This window comes from Aotus nancymaae, unplaced genomic scaffold (genome assembly GCF_030222135.1).
Source record: "Aotus nancymaae isolate 86718 unplaced genomic scaffold, 86718_ANA_hifiasm-v0.15.2.pri h1tg000046l, whole genome shotgun sequence".
Lineage (NCBI taxonomy): Eukaryota > Metazoa > Chordata > Mammalia > Primates > Aotidae > Aotus > Aotus nancymaae.
This window is the reverse complement of record NW_026988460.1, coordinates 4051692-4068002: the sequence shown is the minus strand read 5'-3', so window position 1 is coordinate 4068002 and position 16311 is coordinate 4051692. Positions and strand designations below refer to the sequence as shown.

Below are 16311 nucleotides of genomic sequence, written 5' to 3'. Positions count from 1 at the left end.
TAAATTTCAGTCATGGCTTTTCAAGAAAACTCTAATTTAGTCCACCTCTTGCTCACTTAAATTTTTCAGTAGATTCTCCAAAGGAGAGAAAGGAGATTAACATCTGATGTCTTCAAGGGTATTAGAACAAAAATTGAGTCACAATTAATTAGTCTATACCAAATTCTCACTTTCTACATGGCTGATGATACATTTTTCCTAAAGCTCAATTCTCCCATTTCCATTCTTCAAAGTCCAGAATGCTGCCCTCTCCATTACTTTGTCTAAATAGGACGCAAATATTTTAACTAACTACCGAAATAAATCACTATGAACATTCAACCTCAAAGAAAATTATAGCAAATGAAAATGCCTCAATCGCCTGATTCATGGACAGAAGTGTGCTCTGCAGGGTCACGGACTTCTTTGCTAAAATGGTTTTAAAGAACCCATTTTACAAACTCCTAGTTCCATTTGGGAATCATCCCTCCTTTCTCATTTTAAGCACTGCGCCTCCAGGAGTCAGGGCTAAAACGATGTCCTTATTCAATTTGTTGCCCTATTCCACCATCCCGGGATGCTTCTGTAACTGGGGTTAATCAATCTTTATTATGCTAAGAGAAAAAGAAAAGACTGGTATGATAAAATGTCATGCTTGCACCATCACACAATTATGTCCTATTAATATATTTCCCCCAACTATGTTGACGTTGCCAACCAGTTCAGAATCTTAATATGGTAAACTCAGAGGACCCTGCCTCCTTTTACTCCATGATCACCAACACGAATCTCTAAAGAGACTTGGAGCTTCTGTCAGCATCTCTCGGGCTACCATAAGATTATCATATTATGTGATCTTAACAATTTTCCTACCACAGGATGTTGTAGACAGAGAAAAAGTCCTAGTCTAGACCACTTGTCTGTGGTGATCAGGGACTTCATATGTCTTCAATATTTCTGCAGTATGTCATCTTTTGACTCTGGCAAAGCAAGACCCTCTGCTATTTGGAAAAGCTTTACTAACCAGCAGGAATCTTGATTTCAGCGGGAAAGAAACAGAGGCAGAAAGAGACACAGGCAAGTGAGAATGACTGAAAGAGAGGAAAAAGTAGAAAGGAGGAAGGAATGGAAAAAAAAGTGGATAAAATAAATAAATTGCTGACCTTCAAACTGTCTTATATTCAATTGGCAAACAACAACACTAAATCAGGGACACTAGTTCCTGAAATCAGAAATCCTGTTTTCAGAAGTTAAAACAGAATATACTCAATGTCTAGAGAGCAGCAGGAAATATCACCTTTCAATGACGTTATTTCCCTTCATAAAATAAAATTTAACAAAATAAAATATCTAAGGAACACATCATTGTGTTATTAAATGATTTTCCAAAGTTATTTTCTCTTTTTTTACTTCTATAAAATTACCAAAATTTCACTGTTGGTCATTTCCATTACCCTTGAACAACATGGGTATGAAGTGCATGAGTCCAGTTATATGCTGATTTTCTTCTCTGCCACAACAAGACCAATCCCTCCTCTTCCTCCTCCTTTTCAGCCTACTCAATATGAAGATGATGAGAATGATATATGATGACTCACTTCTACTTAATGAATAGTAAACACATTTTCCTTATGATTTTCTTAATACCATTTTCTTTTCCGTAGCTTACTTTACTGTAAGAATACAGTATATAATACATATAACATACAAAATATGTATTAACAGACTGTGTATATTCTCAAACAGGCTTCTGGTCAGCATTAGCAATATTAGTAGTGAAGCTTTCAGTGAGACAAAAGTTATACTCAGATTGTCGACTATGTGGGAGTTGGTGCTCTGAACTCCCATATTGTTCAAGGGTCTTTTCCTTTCTGTTTCCTATTTTCTCCTCTGATTTCTTTCTGGGAATAGGATTTATGGTTTAGGTGGTTGTTAGCTACTTAAACATAAAACAAGCTAGGCACGTGGCTCACGTCTGTAATCCCAGCACTTTGGGAGGCTGAGGCAGGTGGATCACCTGAGGTCAGGAGTTTGAGACCAGCCTAGACAACATGGTGAAATCCTTTCTCTACTAAATACAAAAATTAGCCAGATGTGGTAGCAGGTGCTTGTAATCCCAGCTATTCAGGAGGCTGAGGCAGGAGAATCACTTGAACCCAGGAGGCAGAGGTTGCAGTGAGCTGACATCACGCCATTGCACTCAAGCCTAGGTGACAAGAATGAAACTCTGTCTCAAAGATAAAAAAATAAAAAACATAAAACAACTGGAGGCTCAGCATTAACATGGTATTTATTGCAAAATACCTTTTTCTCTAGATTATTTTAAGCGATAATATGCCTCAGACTTTACCACATCCACCAACCAGCAAACATTCTGGAGTTCACAGATTTTAACATAAAATAACATGACTTTTGTACCTATGTAGATCTTAGCCCATGATGTTGTCCATGGGAAGCTTGAGGCCTCTTCCAGCTGCTTCTCCTCTTTCACCAAGAATGGGGCAAACTCATGACCTCAACAGTCTTAGGTCATCTTTTACCTCTTCTCACAATTGACTAAACAGCCCCAAGGAATCAAACATTCTTGAGTTTTCTGCCTCTCTCACTCCTTTTCCTCTACATCTTTCATTTTGCCACCCATGTTATGATCCAAGATTTGCACAAGGTAGGAGGAAACAGATTATTTGGTTTAGCCTCTTATCTCTGGAAAACAAAGCAAAAAGCTTTTTTTGGAACCAGCCTAAATGATGTCTTCTACATTGAGGTTTGTAGTCAAAGCCCCAGTCAACAAATGAAAACTTGAATGCTTTCCTTTGCTTCTACTATGTATGTATCTTTCAAGGACCTTGTGAAGAACCACAGAGATTATAGGGAAGCAAAATTCAGCAGGGAGGCAGCAGAACATGGTAGCTGGGAAGGGTCTCCTGGCATCAGACGCTTTGCTGCTTACTATCTCTGTGTCTTTGGGCAAACAGTTTATTTTCTCAAATGTTACATTTCATTTGGTGGCATATGATGAGCTGTTGATAAATATCAGCTAATTTTATTATTATTATTGAGGTGCTGCTGGTCTAATATCATGTACTAGTTTCTATTCCAATCAGAAATTATATGTCTGCATAATGTTTAATTTGTGACAACTAGAAGTGGATTTGTAAAAGAAGATAAATCATGAAAAATTATAGGAAACTATTATGCTTTTATCATCATATATCAGTGAAAAGCATGCAATGGTTCCATTTCCACTATATGTCTAGATTTGTGCCACTCACTGTAGGAATATAAAAGAAATGTGAGACATTGTTCTTTGGGTCAAAGAACTGCCAATCTAACTGAGGAAATGAGACAGAATAATGAGACCGAAATCCCAGGCAGAACTGCATAGACCTGTTAGTGATTGAGTCAGAGATGAGATTTGGGATAGACCAGAGTGAGTACGATAGTTAGGAAGAAGATAGGAAGGAAGAGCTGAATCAAGCCTCAATAAGGTCAGCCGGAGACAGGCAGAAAGAAAAACTGTGGACATTCTGGGAGGAGGGTTCCATATGAACAGAAGGACAGAGACAGAAATGGACACGGTGTGGGTTGTAAGACTCAATAACAGGTTGGCAAACTATGGCTTGCAGTCCAAATTTGGCCCAGGCCTATTTTTGTAAATAAAGTTTTATTGGAACGCATACACATGTACAAAAGAAATGGACATGGAAAGAGCTGAAAATAGAGATCATACCTTGCTTCAAACAAAAGCAGATGCAGCTAAATTTCCAATAGTGGACAAATGGGAGCCACTGATAGTTACTGAGTCAAAGAGAAGTAGGAGGAGAAGTTATAGCGGAGTTGGGATTCACATTTTTACTTACTATGAACACTACCTCCCAAATGTTAATTTTGAACAGTGGCATGAGTAATAGCTACACAATAAGAAATTCATGGCTACAGGAAATAAAGGAAACATAAATGAAAGAAAGAATGTAAAGAAATAAAGAAACATAAGATTCCTAGTCTTAGAGACTGAAAATTATTTGCAATTTTCACTAAAATGAATTTTAGGAGCTAACTTCAAAGCAGAGATTAAGAGATGAGTTGAGATTTTGCAATTCTGATCATAGCAAGATGTTTTAGTGTCTAGTGGAATGCTTTATTAAGAGGAAATTTGGACCCAATTTGTCTAACCATTATCTTAATTCAAAGCAATTACATGAAATACCAACCCAACTTTTTCTTCACAAGAAATGTATCCATTCAATCCTTCCTTCATCCCCAGAGTAAAAAGATAACGAAAACAATTTTTACATGGCAGAGTTATTCCACTTGAAAACGTTGGCAGCTAGTATTTTTTTTCAAAATGTAAAAGTCAAACCAAATGGAGCTTGAGTCTTTTAGAAGGGCTTAGGCCGTTTAGCTGTGCACCAAACTTGGTCAGAATCAGTGAATTATTTAATGGTATTCTTGAGAAACAACTCAAGATGATAAGATGCTAAGTCCAAAGGGAATTTATTTCATCTAGTCAATTAGAATTGCCTTTGGAATTTATCACACAAGTCAGAGTGCTACATAGATTTTGCAATACAAAATAAAATTAGTTCCATAAATGTTCCCAACTGAAAGAGCAAAAGAACCTAAAAACCATGAGGACTCATGAATAATCGGTTGTCTCTCTTCTCTACTGGAGTCTCACAATACAATTTCTTAATGAAATCAAATTATGTACATTTGGGGGGCCAGTTGGGGGAATATCATGTTGTCATTTGAACCCCCTGAATTACTGTGGAGAATCAGTTTGTAGAAATCCCTGTATATTCCAGCCCCAACTCAAGGACAACAGATTATTGGAGGAACAAAATCTTTAAATGGGTAAAAAACAAAAGGTCCTTCTTGTTAAGATGTTGCCTTCCAGCAAGCACAATTAATACTCAGCAGGTGATGTGAAACTCTTGTCACCTACCGCCTCCGTTCTGGTGCCTAAACAGGTTTAGATCTCAAAGTCTTTCTTCCCCTTGATAGGAACTACTTCTTAAAAATGTTGATGATTTCATAGGTTTCTTTGAAAATAATTATTAAAAAAGAAATGGCCCCCAGGTTTTATCTATGCATAGCAATAAGTCTCAGCTGCAAGCAAGTTTTTTTAAGTCAAGATTTTTGCTTCCAAAAAACAGACTTGTACAAATGCATTTAAAAGCCTTATTAACTGGAGCAGGCTACAGTCCAATTACTCCGGTGGCTTGAAAACAATCCCAAAATAATAAAATATATAATGAGGTGGCTGTTTTTCCCTGTTAATGTCACCACAATCTGAGAAATTCTTTGAGCTGCTGCACTGAAAATGATTTGGATCCTTAAAGACAATTAATTACAGAAGACCAAAGAGAGGTTTTGAAAAGTGAAAAAAATAAACAAATAATCAGGCCTAGGAGAAATACATTTGGCATTATTTAAACAAGCTATGTTTTTCTTGACTGCTCTTTTAGCATTTTGCCACTTCCTCATTTTGCCACAGATGTTTTATTTTATAAGTGGGTGAACTTCATCATTTTCATTGACTAAAATGTCTAAAAATAGGTAAACAGTTATAAAAACAGCAAAAGGTTAACAAGGCTGAAAGAGAGGCCATATGCTGGCTTCTTTCTTGAAAAGTAAACATATCAAACTGAAATAAGAAAAAATATAATATGAAAAAATATATTTTAACTGAAAATGAGAACTCATTACACTAATTATGACAGGAAATGTGTTTTGGTAGCCTCTTACTGAAAAAGGTTTTCTCACATCTCACGTCCTCCTTTCTCTTCCCACCTCCCCACCCTGAATGTACATACACAAAGGGAATGTTTTCCATGGACAGCTAATGTGGTGAAAAGAGGAAGAACTCTAAAGGCATTTTCCATGGAAAATAAAATTCCAACATTTAACTCCCTTCTTGAAACTATGGTGTCATAATCTCCAGAGGGTCTCTGCTAGAATACAAATATTTCATTTCATTGACCATTACCAACACTTTCAGAACTTGGTTCTGCCATTTTCTCACTCTCCAGCACTAAAAAACTTGATTAAACATTCTACGTCTGATTCCTTCATTGGTAAATAACAAGGTATGTTTATATAAGGATGCATGTTTCCTATGGTGGTTGGGAAAATGACATGGAATGATGTCCATTAAGGGCTTACTTTGCATCATCACTGAATTGTAAAAGGTGCTCAAGCAACAGTAGCTGCTACTATTATCATTATTATTAATTATTATTATTGCTATTCTCATTAGCTAATGGGAAAGGAATGAGATCCAAGTAAGCTCAATCAGATGATTAGAAAGTGAAGAGAAATGTGCAGATGAAAGCTGTGGAGTGTGAGCAGTTTGCAGGCTCTGCATCCCACACTGCACAGGGAGGGGAAGACTCTGCAATAAACACCACCACCACTTTGACAAGCCCAACTCTGTTGACTCATCCGCCACTACCACAGATGCCACAGTCACCATATTGATGGGCAGACTAATAAGAAAATCAGTACAAATCCAGGGCATTTGGACAATTTCAGCTCCTTTGGCCATTTCTTAGGAGAGGTCAAAAATTGCAGTCTTTTGTCTAGGGTGCCTGAAGATCCATGTTCCTGTCGAATTTTTGCTTTCCATTTTAATCTCTTAGCTCTTGATTGTGGAAAAATAAAGAGTTGAGGAGACAGAAAGGGCTAAAGGAAAGGATACAAGGGAATAAACATAACTTTTAGATCCACATTTAGTGTTCTTTTCTGCAAGATTCACCTGGGGGTTTGACTAATCACATATTTGCAATTGGTGTTCAGCCCAGTCCCTCATATGCTGCCAGAACACCAGCATTTGTCTGGCTGTGATGCACAAGTGCATTTTTAACTCTACCTTTAAGGTCTTTGAATCATTTCTGCCTATGAAAATAGAGCCAAGCAAGAATTTCCCGAGTTTCTGGGTTCTGGACTTGAAGAAGCATTTTTTCACAGAGAGTATTCAGAGAACTCACATTCCAGCAAATTTTAATAGTTGTTACCCGAGCTGCCAATAAGTGTGAGAAAGGTTATGTCAGACAAAGCCAAACAGGGTCCCTTACTGCAAGACTTCTCAGAGCCTTGAATGTGTTAATATGGAATATCAATTCTTAAGAACAGCACTTCTGGCCATCCAGTACTTTTTTTTTTAATCACAGAGCATTTCCTCAAAATGCTGAGGGAAGTGCCAAGATGGTTTTACATCTAAATTTGCTCTTTTTGTTTTAACTTATGTTGATTTGGTAACCTAAGTTCATGAGATCTATTTAACGGAGGAATTTTAAAATCCCATGATCATCCTTAGTAATGCTGGTATGAAATTTGTTCAGGACACAGAACTCTGAATCTTAACTAACGCCGCAAGTCTTGATATATATACAAAGAGAGACAACTCATGTAATGTCATACACTTGAATTCCATGAAAAACATAAAACATTTTTCTTAAACTCCAGTGTAGACACTTGAGGATTGAAGCCAGAAGTTACTTTGAGAGTTGGAGGGAAGACGGGGTGATTGGTTCTGCCCCTAAAGACATTCTCCATAAGTGGCCCCTTTTCAAACTCCATGGAGTAGACAGGCACAGGCAGGTGCCTCTTTCAGGTGTTCATGCTCACCCATTTCCCACAGAACAAATCCGATGCATGTATTTGGCTGAAATGTGTGAATTTGGCTAAAGGTAATGGTTTTGTCTTGACTGCAGGCAAATACATTAAAGAAAAGAATAAATTTATGTCTTGAGGAATCAGGGACTATGCTCCACAGAAGCAGACAACTTCTCTGAAGTCTCCTCACAGTAAACAGGGTTGATTTTGCCTGAAATTCCCTCTTTCTCCCTCTGTTAGTCAGCAAGTGTTATTTATATTTTAGACACCTCCATATCTTGGGGGTAGGTGAAGGAAAGAGCCCAGACATTCTTACTCCATAGGAAGGCAGATTATGTTAGTCAGTTGAATTCCCCCTGTCCTCAGGATAAAATCCTGTGTCACAGGTCACTAGGAGTGGGAAGTTCTCCCTCTGCTTTGGAAATAGTAGATACCTAAAGGTCTTAAGCCTGGAGCAAAGACCATCATTGCCATGAGGGCAGAGATAGCCTCCCTGTAAATGAAGCCAATAACGAGGAGAACAGACTTGGAAGATGGCAAAGGAAAGATTCCTGGTGACAATGTTCAAACTCTACCCTGAGGTCTGAATAATCTCTGCCTCCAACAAGAGGAACCAGGCAAGAATATCCTGAGCTTCTGGTTTCTGGATTTGAGGAAACATTTTTTTCATAGAGAGTTTTCCAGAGAGCCCTTGAATCTAGATACACCTCTGAAATATATCCCTCCAAAGTTTCAACTTACAGGCGCAGCAGTGTCTTTTCTGCTTCAGCTAGTTTGAGCTGTGTTTCTAAAGCTGCAATAAGAAAGTGGCTGAATAATCCACTCCTATTCTTAAAAATTCATGCAAAATTTGCATTCTCCTTCATAATACATCCATGTGTGTTTTAAAAAGAAAAATACGTTAAATTATTTACCTTTGAGTAAAGTTGACTTTCCAGGAGGATGTGCCATGTTTATACAGTGTCTTCTCTCGCCCCTCGCTCACTGCTGAGGACCCCAGTTTTGAGTTGCATGGTTGTGGAATAAGAATGTAACGGTGCCTTTCTGAGACTTTCATTCTTACAATCCTGAAGGAAAGAGAAGGAGAAGCTAAATAAAAGAAGATGAAGAAGAATTACATCCTAGGGAGGCTCACATACTTGCCTCCTTTGCCTGGAGCTCCATTGACTACAGTTCATAAAGCAACATGACTGACTGTTACTGAGCACTTACTATGTGCCAAATGCTTTAGATGAGGACTAAAGGTAGTCCTCATAACAACCTTTGAGGAGGCTACTATTATTGCCTCTATTTTATAATTTTTTTAAAAAAGAAACTCATTCAGGCTTTAAAAACTTATACAAGATTACAAACCTAAAAATAACAAAGCCAGGGTTAAAACCTAGACAAATTAGAAATTTATAATCATCATTATCATCATCATCATCATCATCAGCAGCAGCAGCAGCAGCATCACATTTACTATATGCCAGAAACTGTTCAAGTGTTTTACCTAAATAACGCAACAGGTAGTTACTTTTATCCTTTTCTCAAAAATGGGAAAACCAAAATTAACTGACTTGCTTAAAAATCACACAGCAAGTATGTTTCAAAACCAGATGATCTTGCCCCAGAGTCTACAAACTTGATAATAGATTCTTGATCATAGTTTTCTTCCTTACTTGGCCTTGTAGGGTAGATAAAAAGGAAGAACAGTTCTTCCTTCTAAGGTAGAAAAGGCCCCAAGTCACGCATACCATCCTATCTGTGTACAGTGAGAACTTGCATTGACATCCAAAGGTAAGAAACAAAAAACTGCCACAGCAAAGCCTCATCATTCTTTACATCACACTCAAAGTTGCACCTTCTACAGTCTGGCCTAATTCATATCTTCTCATTTCACTGGGTCATGTCAAAGACCCTTCTTTGTAATAGAATAAAAAGGAGCAAGTAGGTATATTAGTTTCCTATGACTGATGTAACAAATTACCAAAAATTTGGTACCTTAAAAAAACAAAAATGTATCACCTTACAAATCTAGAGGTCAGACATCGCAGTGGGTCAACAGGGCTGTGTTCCTTCTGGAAGCTGTTTCCTTGCCTTCTCTAGCTTCTAGAGGCCTCCTTCATTCTTGGCTTTAGCCCCTTCCTTCGTCTTCAAAGTCAGCAGTGTAGTATCTTCAAGTCTTCCTTTGACTCTGACCCTCATGGCTTCCTCTTTCCCTCATAAGGACCCTTGTGATGACACTGAGGCCACCTGGATAAAAAAAAAAAAAAAAAACACTTCCCATCTCAAGATTCTTAATCATATCTACAAAATCCCCTTTGCCTTGTAAAGGTAACATAGTCAGAGGTTCCAAGGCTTAGGATATGGACATCTTTGAGTAGCCATTATTCTGATGCTCATAGCAGGTAAAGGAGATTTTACACTCCCCAGCGGCCAACAGACACTGCTGCTTGAAAACAACTTCAAGCTTCATGATTTCAGTTTTGAGTCACATCTCCCTCCTCCAGCTCAGGATCATGGATTGGAACCAGCAGGCTCTCCTGCTCAGCCCAGGAGGGAGCTAGACAAAGGGGTTGAGACCATTCACATCATTATCCCTTTCTCTTCTGGCCTAAAGGAAATATCACCTTTAACTCACAGCACTGCCATTTCTAGTTGTCAGATGCATTCATGTGTGGGAATTTACTGCATCTGAAACTTCCAGAGTAAGTTTCCACAGTTCTCTCTTTAATACTTGTAATTTAAAACACAGTATGAGCAGTGATTATTTCCTTCTTTAGGTCTAAGATCACTGTGCTTTCCATACTTCATAATAGCAAGTGATTTATTTGTTTTAGAGCCTGTGTTCTTGGATTCCCTCCCAGGCTATGTTTGAATGGCATTATAGGATTTTGCCAATCTTTGTTTTCTTTGCTACAATATTAGAGAAATAGAAATGAAATACCCACAGTTTTCAGACACTTCTTAACCAATTGACTTCACTTCCATAGGAAAAAAAAAAAGTAAACTCTTCATTTCAGTCTCACATACAATTGTGATGTCTCTTCACTCTCTTAAATCTTGGACTAAATGAAAGCAATCATGGATCAAAATTGGCTTTGTTAAATTTACAGACAAATTACACACATTCTGAAAGACTAATAGAAAGAACAAACTCTCCTCACCCACATATCATGGCTGAGAAGAAGGGCCCTAAATTTAAGAATGTCATTTGTTCTAACAATAGGTATTTTCAAAGCTTTGACCAAATTTTTGGAATTCAAAGGAGCCCTGAAATGGAGTTTTGAGGAAGAGCTAAGGAAAATTGCATTACTCTGAGTAAGAAAGTGGGAGACTTTCTGTTTTTGCTTATTCCTTAGAGGCAGCTATAGACAATATATAAATAAATGAAAGTCATGACATTCCAATAAACTTTACAAAAAGTAAATGATGGCATGTACCTGAGAAATATGCAGAACTATTGTGTATCTATAATAATTAAAAATAAAAGGGTATAAAAAAGTGAAGAGCCCTTGAGTAAAACCCAAAGTGTAAAAAAACCTGGGTCAGTATATGGCTGATATGGTTTGGCTCTCACCTTGAATTATAATCCTTATAATCCCCACGTGTCAAGGGTTGAAGGTAATTGAACTACGGGAGCAGTTTTCTCCATGCTGTTCTCACGATAGTGAGTGAGCCTCACGAGAGCTGATGGTTTTATGTGTCTGGCATTTCTCCTGTTTGCACTCACTGCATTCTGAAGCCCTGTGAAGAAGGTGCCTGCTTTTCCTTTGTCTTCTGCCATGATTGTAAATTTCCTGAGGCCTCCCCAGCAATGCAGAATTGTGAGTCAATTAAACCTCTTTCCTTTATAAATTACCCAGTCTAGGGCAGTTCTTTATAGCAGCATGAGAACAAATACAATGGCATATATACCTCTCTGGAGCCAATTATTCCAAAGGGATTATACATGCCAAAATTAAGAATGGTTTATTAACAGGAATTTGCGGTGGCTTAACAGGAACCCTAAGACGAGATGACATCAGTGAAGATAGCATCCATCATCCCCTCTGTGCTATGGCAAGAGTTTGGCAATAAACAGGACAGGCCTTAGGGTTAACACGAGGAGCATTGCTCCTGATAAGCTATGGTTTTATTCCCTTTTGAGAAGTAGCATGGGAGTGGTGGAAATCACATGGACTTTGTTAACCAGTAAGACCTGGGTACAAATCCTACTTCCACCTCTCATTAGCTGTAGGTCCTTGGACTACTTACTTTATCTGTGAGTCTTAGTGTCCATCTTCGTCAAACTTTATAAGGCTCAGGAAAAATACAAAAGGACAGAATATCATGAGGGAAGGGCGGGCCATTAGTACACGTTCCTTTCCTCTTTCTTATGCTGTGGTTATTGGTTTTCCTTGTATGACTATTTAAAACAAAAGGCTGAAACACTCCACAAATGTGTGAGAGCACAGCTGCTCATCTAGCATTTCAGGGTTTTATTAAGCAAACTGATAAGACTTATATTCTGTAATTGGTACATGTTCTTTTTTTGCCTAATGACACTAATCTGTTTTTATCTTAGTCATTTAACTGAGTTTCGTGATTAGCATAAGCAAGGTTTTAGGGATTTAAATCATTTGTTTGATGTTTTTGCTTTTAGGCATGTTTGATTATTTATTAAAATCGATAAAATCAGCTGTGTCAACCAGTTATTAAAACTATAATTCTTTTATTGGCTAATACCAGGAGGGCTGAAGCAAAAGAAAAATGAAAACATTACATGAATTCTTGATTATGAAGCAAGTTTCTATAGGGGTGGCCTACATACTTTGCATTAACTGAAGCCTGTTTAGAACAAGTCTGTTCTATCTTTAGTCAATAAGGAAAGGACCAAGTGGGTAAGCATATGTGCAACTCATGTTCTAATTTATGCTTTAAAATAAAAACAAGTTTGAAAGAAGCAATGTGTTCTGGTCTTCAGAAAAGAAATACCAAGTATGTGCTAAGGGAGAGTGGTGAATAGTATCCAAAGATGACTTCCCTCCATTCCTTCCCACCCTGTACCTGCATGTCATTGCAACCATCGAGAGGTAAATGCTCTGCCCCATTTTCTGAATCTAGTCCTGCCTATGACCTACTTTGGCCAGTGGAATATGGTGGGGGTGACACTGCCAGTTCTGGTCAAGGTCTTCAAGAGGCCTTTAAGAGCCTCCACTTTGAATGTAGAAAGCCAGATGCCATGCTCTAAAAAAGCTTAGGCCAGAATACTAAATGATGAAACACCACATGGAAAAAGAAGGACACATGGAGAAGTTCAGAGATGCAATGTGGGACATGTAAGTAGCATCTTCTTGTAGCTCCCAGCCCAGCCCACACCATATGGGACAGAAGAACTGCCCAGATAAGCTCTACCAGCATTCCTAATCTAAGTACTGTGAATAATAATAAATTATTATCTTTTTGAGCCACTAAGTTTTGTGGTGCTCTGTTATTCAACAATAGATAACTTAAAGAAGGGTAGGAGGGATAAGAGAATGAACACAGGCTTTCAGGTAACTTCTTAAAATAAAATAATTAACTGAAGGAGTGAGTTTCTATTGGCCCAGGATTATCTCTTTCCTTCAATGAAATTTCAACAGAAAGAGTTCCTCTTACTGAAACATTGCAGGAAAGAGAGAGAATTCACACAGATAAGAAGACGTTGGCCTACAATTCAGAGTTCTGGCTCCAGCCGAAGCTCTGCCACTCAGTGAAAAAATGCTGGGTAAAGCAGATCACCCTCTTGGTTTCCATTTTGTCATCAGTAAAATGAAAAAAAAATGGCTAAGAGAGTCATTTGGCCTAGGAGTTACAGCCTTAGGTGTAGATGCTTAAACATGAACTCTACGTATTATTTTATATGTAATCAGAAGAAGACATTCAAGGTTGGAAAATAGATAATGTTCTCCACAAAACTTTAAATTCGTGTCTCATTATCTGGACTCACTGCCTGTAATGTAGTGTTAGTATTTATTTTTAAAAACTAACTTGTGACCAATGCAATTATGTTGCATTGTATTTTGCATGCTGATTGAATTTTAATTTGAAATGTTCAGACTTAAAAAAAAACATTGTAAATGTTGTAAGCTGGTTTAGGCATTTCTTTGTTTCTAAGGTATTGGAAATCTTAGGATCTAGGACTAATCTGTACCTCTTTTAAGCTGTAAGAAATCCTGGGTGTTTAGCTACGTTGTCTCTAGGGTCCCTTTTAGCTGTACAAGTTGACTGTCAAGAGACCAAGACATCCTTCTGAACTAATCAGCTTTATCAGGTATAAAAGTTTGCCCCAAGAAATCAAAGTAACTGTACAGATGTTTTGTAAGTCTTGGTGATGTTAACAATATGCTTACCCACATAAAGAACTAACTTACTAGCCATAGGCATCTCTTAGACAGGTGTCTTGTGTCTGTGTGTGTGCATGAACACATGTGCACAATAAACAGATAAATTACCAAAAACTTAATAGTATTTTAACCCCAGTTATATGAACAATTTAGCCTCTCCTCCTCTCCTGCAAAAAGACAAAAGAAAAAAAGATGCTTTTAACATTGTAAAAACTTAAGCACCCAAGAAAAGAAAAAGATAGTAAATATATAAAATATATGCAAATGAAAGCAGTAAAATACCATTATCACCTGTCAAACTGGCAAATTAAAAAAATTAATTCCCAATGAAGCCAAAATAAAGACATTTTCATTCTAATAGACTAAAAAAATTTGTCACCAGATACTTACTAAAGAATGTTTTAAAAAGTATTCTTTAAGCAGAAGGAAGATTATCCCAGATGAAAGAACAGACACACAAAAAGAGTAAAGAGAAAAAAAATGGTTAATATATGATGTGTCAAAATGAATACTGAATGTACAAAACAATAATACTAATGTCTTACTGGCCTTTGTAATATATAAAATTAAAATATATAATGTTATATTAATCAGTAGGGAATAAATAGCTTTAAAGTGGCTATCACTAAAGTTCATGATAAAGTTAAAAGTCCTAATATTAGACTTTAATACATCAAAGATAGATTTAATAACCATGTAAATACCAAAATAATATAAGTAAAACCTTCAAACTCCTAGAGAAGAACATAAAATAATAAAAACTCTTTATATAATTTATCCAAAAACATAAAAGAGAAAAGAAAAAGAATATGCTAGATAGATAGGATAGATAGGAGACACTCTGTAATATATCAATAATTACATTAGCTATAAATGTACTAAATGCTCCATTTAAATGACAAAGACTACCCAACTGGATTTAAAAATAAAACAAACCACTTTACACTGTTTAAAAGGTATAAGTATAATGGTTGACAGCAAAATGTTTTTATAAAGAGGAAAAATATATGCCATATAAAATAACAAAATGGAAACTGTAAAATAAAACATAATATATTTTCAGTCAAAACTACAACTGTATTAAAGAGGGGCAAATAAATAACAAATATTTACTCACCAGGAAAACCTAGCAATTCTAAATTTGTATGCACCTAACAATATAACCTCAAAATATATGAATAAAAAATTAACAGAATTATAAGAAGAAGTAGGTAAATCCCCAATCAAAATAGGATATTTTAACATCTATTTCTCTGCTACTATCAGGCTAACTGAACAAAATCAGTATAATGTAAAAGATTTGACGAATACAACAGCAAACCCAATTCAAAGCAAGTACATAGAATACTGTCCCAAACTAGAGAAGGCACATTCTTCATAGACACATGTAAAATGTAACCACAATTGATCATAGTCCGTGAAGTAACTCCTAATAAATTTCAAGAGGTTGGAACCATATAGAGTGTGTTCTCTGGCCTCCAGCAACTAAATTAGTAATCAAAATCAAAAAGTTAAGGAGAAAATCGATACATTAACTGGAATTGAAGAAATATGTTTTATTGGCCTCTACTTCCAGCTATGACAGAGTTGATAGTTGTTAATAATCCTCTCCAAAAACAACTATGAAACTGGATAAAGAATGATAAAGAATAATGATGATGAATAAATGTAAGTCTACCACTGTTGGTGAGAGAATCATAAGTGACTTGGTGTTTGACTTTTCTTTGTGTTTTTCTATATTCTCTGAGTTTTCTAAATTTAGTATTAGTTACTTTTCATAAATTCAACAAGAATTACCTTTTCACTCAGTAATGATGATAAGTTATTACAAATAAGCTGTCATTAATTTTTTAAATTAGCAATGTCTTCAACCAGTAGTTATTATTCTCATATGGAGGCCTTCAACACTGTTTGATGTTATTAAAAATCTACTAATTCTTTGACTCAGCAGTTCCATTTCTGCAAATGTATTTCCCCAAAACACATTCACCCATCTGTCCAAAGGTGGATATGTAAGAATACGTATTGTATATAGACATATATTCTGAACTTTTGTTTACAGAACACTAGCCTTAAATGTCCACTTACAAGGGATTGGTTAAATAAACTGTGATACATCTATATAAAGAAGACTCATGCAGGCATTAACCAAGAGTAAAGTAGGTCTCTATACTCTGATATACTGCATGTCTTTGGTTATATATCTTTATTTACAAGCAACAGAAATTAATTCTGGGTTATGCAAGCAAAACAAAATGAATTGGAGCAATATGAGTTGATCCACAGAATAGACAGGAGCCTGGGGAGCAGAGCAGGAAGTGGCTACCCTAGACCCCCAGGCATCAAATATTGCTCCAGCATTTTG

At 36.7% G+C, this 16311-nt stretch overlaps 1 long non-coding RNA gene across 4 annotated transcripts in view; it reads right to left on the bottom strand.

The window, feature by feature from the left end:
* Positions 1 to 16311, bottom strand: part of LOC110567413 (uncharacterized) — a 160950-nt gene that overhangs the window by 142443 nt on the left and 2196 nt on the right. For 2 of the 4 annotated variants that reach the window (XR_010337202.1, XR_010337201.1), the window contains exons 2-3: positions 9604 to 9831; positions 8511 to 8663 (exon numbers count right to left, since the gene is read on the bottom strand). This is a non-coding gene — a long non-coding RNA (uncharacterized LOC110567413). Of the gene's footprint in view, positions 1 to 6480; positions 6664 to 8510; positions 8664 to 9603; positions 9961 to 16311 lie in introns of those variants that run through there. The other 2 variants (XR_002477819.2, XR_002477820.2) reach the window with 2 other exon arrangements.